This window comes from Mus caroli, chromosome 11 (assembly GCF_900094665.2).
Source record: "Mus caroli chromosome 11, CAROLI_EIJ_v1.1, whole genome shotgun sequence".
NCBI classification, from domain to species: Eukaryota; Metazoa; Chordata; class Mammalia; order Rodentia; family Muridae; genus Mus; species Mus caroli.
The window spans coordinates 70,386,571-70,391,787 of record NC_034580.1 but is presented as its reverse complement, the minus strand read 5'-3'; the positions used below and the strand labels follow the sequence as shown (position 1 = coordinate 70,391,787).

Here is a 5,217-nt window from a genome sequence, read left to right as displayed (position 1 = left end):
CAATCCCTAGCTATACATTTTCATGACAGCAGAAAAGGAATGGACTTCCAAACAAACAGCTGCGTTCCATTTTTCTCTATTACAACCCTGAGATGAACATTTTATAACCAAATCCTTATTTTAGGATACATTTTTTTTTTTTTGATTATATGTAAGTACACTGTAGCTGTCTTCAGACACTCCAGAAGAGGGAGTCAGATCTCGTTACAGATGGTTGTAAGCCACCATGTGGTTGCTGGGATTTGAACTCCGGACCTTCGGAAGAGCAGTCGGGTGCTCTTACCCACTGAGTCATCTCACCAGCCCTTAGGATACATTTTTAAGACAGCAAACTACCAGGTCCAAAGGCATCTCTCACAATGGTTGGTACTGCCACACACAAGGCACAGGAGCCTTCTTCTGGCTTTCATTCGCTTGTTGTATTATGATCAGGGAAAACGGTTTCAGCCACATCTGCCTTCTTTGAATTACTAACCAATGCTTTATTTTATTTTGTTTTATTTTTTGAGACAGTCTCATGTAGCCCAGGCTGGCTCAGAACTCACTGTATAGCGGAGGATTACCTTGAATGTAGGCTCCTTTGCCACCACCTCCAGAGTGCCAGGATTGCAGACCTGCCTGGGCCAACCTGTCCAGTTTTATGCAATGCAGAAGACAGAACCAGGGCTTGGTGCATGTTAAGCAAACCTACCAACTGAGCTACAACCCCAGGCATAGATATGTCTCCCCACAGTGTTACACATTTGAATCGCCTTTTGAATTTGCTGTGTATTTATTTCCTTTCAGAGGTGGCTCATGCTCCTTGAGGCTGTTTATAGAAACTGCGGGTAGAGATAGGACCATACTTCCTGGAGGCCCTTCATCTCCCAGGAAGGCAGGTCCTGAGAGGAGATGGCTGGAAGCACGTGTCTTTCACTGAGGCTGGCTGGCTGCTCTCTTTCCTGGTGTTCTCCAGGCTTCTACGTGCCTCTCTGACCAATGTCCGGATAGGCCCTTGTGGCTCCAGGCCAGGTCCTCCACTGTCTTGTGCCTGCCTCTGTTGCTTCCAGGCTGCCCTTTCTCACCTCTCAGGCTCCACGTTGGATGAGGACAGCAGAGCCATGTACCCAGTGCTGGAGGGACACACTGTGGCCAGGGAAGGGAGGAGGAAAGAAAGCAAGCGAGGTCGAGGGAAGGGCAATCTTTGTCGTAATGTGTGAGCAGACTCAGCCTCCCCACCTCGTCTGCTACAGTCCCTTACACATCCTATCCCTCATCTTAGACTGCAGTGGGGCTGGATTAGAGAATCTAGTCTCCCCTATGACTTTCAGTTTCTCACAAATGGGGAATAGGCTAGAACTCCTCCTCCTGCCAAATACAACAAACAGCCTCCTGTACCCCCTGAACCCATCTTCTGTTAGGAAGACTGGGCCAAAGGTGAACCACAATCAGAGACCAAGCCCATACGTGAGAATGAAGCAGGAGCTAGAGGCAGCAGAAGGGACTCACATCATACAACCCATCCCCCCTGATGGCTGCTGCAGGAGACAATTTCTTGCCTGCACAGTATTGAGCAGAGTCTCACTATCCTGGAAAGCAAAGGCAGAAAATAAATGGCAGTGGTTGCTAGAACCCAACTGAGAGCTACAGTTTTGCTATAGGTGGAGGGAAAGCCTGGGGCCACCCATGCATGGTGAGAAGTCAGTAGAGGACCAGCCTCCCATGAGCTTGCCTGGGGCTTAACCATAGCCTTTTCTTCCATCCCAATCCCCCCCGAGCTGGGTGAGTAGTCAGGGGGTGGGGGAAGGTCAACAATTCATGTGAAGAGCTGTTTTATTTCCATCCACGAGAAGAGAAGAGCAGAGCCCAGGCTCTGAGTCACCACTGGTGGACTTTTGATGCCCTCCTGCCTACTTATCTATGAGATTCCCCATTGTACAGGTGGAAAAATCCACAGGTGTAAGGGTGAGTACCCCTAAACCCAAAATCTGGACCAGTCTAAAAATAAATAAAGAAATGTAAATACAGCCGGGTGGTGGTGGTGCACGCCTTTAATCCCAGCACTTGGGAGGCAGAGGCAGGCAGATTTCTGAGTTCCAGGACAGCCAGGGCTATACAGAGAAACCCTGTCTCGAACAAACAAACAAACAAATAAACAAAAAAAGTAAATACACAAATGACTACTTAGAACGGAGTTTCAATGTCCCCCTTCCTGAGTACATTTACTTTTGGACCTTGTGGAAAGGAAAGTGTGTGTGTGTGTGTGTGTGTGTGTGTGTGTGTGTGTTTTGGCATGGTGATGGTGAAGATAAGAAACGCAGGCCTACAAGGAAGTCTCAGTAAACAGACAGACTTTTCCTTCTATTTCTTCCCCCATTACCACACAGACATCAACTAAACTTGGGGAGGTGGAGTCACCTATTCCCCAATTTATAGACAGTGCCTTTAGCCTAAATCTTTTCCTGGGCCAGTGGGGGTAAGGGCTCCCCAGAGGACCAGGGTTTCCCTCCCATAAAGCCATCACCCCAGCTGTCCAGACCTTCCCACCCCAGTTCTGTCACCTTCCGGATGATCGGCAAAGCTGCTGCTTCTCCTCTTCCTCCTCGAAGCCAGGGGCAGAGGGCAACAGTTCTTCAACTGGCAGCTTTAGCTGGGTCAGGACATAAAGCTTGCCACTGAAGAACTACTGCGGCTCAGCCAGGTGAGGGTGTGGGAGGCACAGGTTCCTAAAAGGAAGGGGAGGAAAAAAAAACGGGAAAGCTGGGTGACAGGGCCAGCGACCCACAGGCCATCCAAACCTAGCTCTAGCGGACTTTCAGTACCTTCTAATGAGGGGTTCTTGAATAAGAAGCAAGAGGCTTCTAAATGCACTTGCCTTGTGCCCCTTTACAGACTAGGAGCTGGCAACTCTTGGCAACCTGCTAAGGAGCCCAGCATCTTCGGCATTCAAAGGGCAGGGTGTAGAACCCAGGTCCCAAGTTAAAAAAAAATTGTACTTCAGAAATATGAACTCTGTGATCAACTCAAATGACTTGTTCTTACGGAATTCAGCTGCAGGGAGGGGAGTTGTGGAGGGTTAGAAAGGGGAGGGGGACTAGAGTTTGGAAGGTCAGCAGGGGCTCTCAGGAGTCTGAGGGAGAGGGCAGCTGACCAAAGGCAGGAGGGGAGGGAGGTATGGGTAGGGTGGCTGGGCAGCTTCCTCAGGACTAGAGATGCCAGGCATTCCGCTTGCACATTCCGGGTACATCTGGTATGAATTCCAGGCTGTCTGACGGCCCCTCCACGTCTGAACTTTGTTCCAAGTTCCAAGCCCCGCCCCCACAGTTCCAACGCATGAATCAGCAGGAAAAGCCGGGCCCTGCAGCATGGCCCAGGGAGGGGGCTGGGGGCGTGGCAGGCTAGAGGGGCTGGGAGCCCGAGAGGGTGGTTCTGCACAGTCAGTCCAAGGACATGGCCACTGCCAGATAGAAGGGCCAAGGAGACTTTGCCTTGGGATTTCTATTTTCAGAGAGTGGAAAGATTACGCTAGGGTGGGCAACTTTCAAATTCCAAAAGCCTCTTGGGAAGTATAAACTTTGTCGGATCTTCCTTCTCCTAGGTGATCAGTCTCTGTCCACTTCTCTCTGCCCAGGATAGCTCTGTTCAGACCACAGGGTTCATTGGCTGCTGAGAGTTTGTGCCAAGCAGGTGCCCTTGGCTGCGGAGCGGGGTGGGCCCAGGGCACTGACCCTCTGACCAGCTGCTCCATCAACCCGCTGGCACCATGACAGCTTCTAGCCTACTCTGACAGCCAGGGTGACAGGCCAAATGAGTTGGAGACTGAAACTAGGGCCAGAGGGAGGTGGGAACGTTAGCCTAACCGGAGGCCGTGGGGAGGGGCCAAGAGTTGGCCAGGAGGTGGGGAGAGAGGGAGCCCAGCGATGACTAACCCAGGCGCCCCACCCAGCCAGCCGGCTTCCCAGGCGGTCAGGCCAAGCCGGGGCTAGGGGCCTCTCTACCGGACATACTGGGGGGGGAGGTGCAAAGGTGACCTTCTCTCTGTCCAAGACAGCCAGTTAGGCTGGGGGGGGGTGCGGGTAGAGTTTCCAGGCACTCCTCCTGTCCGCCCCCCCAACCTCCGCCCAACCCGCGGTGAAACCCTAACCTTTGGGTTGCATAAGGCCTCCGCACCGCCGCCCCCTACTCCTTTCCCCTCCCCCCTTACATAACATCCCCGGGAGGGAACGAGAGGAGGGGCCGGACCGCCCAGCGACCCCTTCCCTGCCAGGGACTTGAACTGGCCCTGACCCAGTCAGCGCCGGTAGAGGCAGTGCACCTCCGCACCCCTCGCTCGTCCAGATCCTCCCTAGGCTAAATGGTCAGCTCGGGCATCCTCAAACCAAAGGGCGTCGGGGTTAGACGCCCCCGGCCCTCTGGCCTCACCTATTCCTCCCCAGTTACTTCTCCAAACCTTCTGCCACGACTCCTGTCTGGGACTTTCTCTTTAAACGTCCAGACATACTACTCAGGAGAGTCCAGGCTCCTCTCCCAAGAGCGCCCCTGTCCCCGCCGCCCCCTCTCCCCTCCCCCAGAAGGGCAGGGTGTGGCCGTCAGGACCCTACTTTCCCCATCACCCGGTTACCGCGGTTCCCCCAGGAATGACCGGGTCCCCAGATCACACCCACCTGATGCTGGGTGCGGGGGTTGCTGAGGACAGAGGAGCAAAATCACTGCGACCTGTCCGCACGGCCGACCGCTCTGTCTCTTCCCAGCGCCCAGCACACACCGGCTCCAGTCTCCGATCAGCTGGCGGCGTCGTGACGCACGAGCCGCGAATGCACCACCCAGGGCCAATCACCGCCCATTGCTGGGCAACGTGACCACACCCACTCGGGGGCGCCAGCACCTCTGCTTACTCCCGCCCATTCAGGCGTCTGGGCTCTGATTGGCAAGGAGGCCACCCCCTTGCCTGGAGGAGCTGCTCTAAGCCACGCCTACCAACTAACCAACTGGCCAATAGCTGAAAAGGTGTGGCTAACCCTCGGCCTAGGCAACTTGCTTAGACCAGTTTTACGTCAAACTACAGTTTAAAGAGCAGAAGGAAGTGGAAGTATAGGCGTGTGTTTTTGCAGTGCATTCCGGTCAATGAAGTTCTTACGGTGACACTCAGCTTCCCAGAATGCAGCGCGCTCTGTGAGTTGGCATTTTTAAACTGATCTCTGAATCGGTCGCGGGGAAGTCCTTAAAGGGCTACAACCC

At 53.7% G+C, this 5,217-nt stretch overlaps 1 long non-coding RNA gene across 2 annotated transcripts; it reads right to left on the bottom strand.

The window, feature by feature from the left end:
* Positions 1-234: 234 nt before the first annotated feature.
* On the bottom strand, positions 235-4,860 carry LOC110305929. 2 transcript variants are annotated; one of them, XR_002379209.2, is made up of 3 exons: positions 4,644-4,860; positions 2,541-2,705; positions 235-1,125 (listed from the first exon to the last, which is right to left on the bottom strand). It is a non-coding gene; the product is annotated as an uncharacterized LOC110305929 (long non-coding RNA). The 2 variants fall into 2 exon arrangements; XR_002379208.2 differs by having other exon boundaries at positions 235-1,568; positions 4,644-4,795.
* Positions 4,861-5,217: the final 357 nt, after the last annotated feature.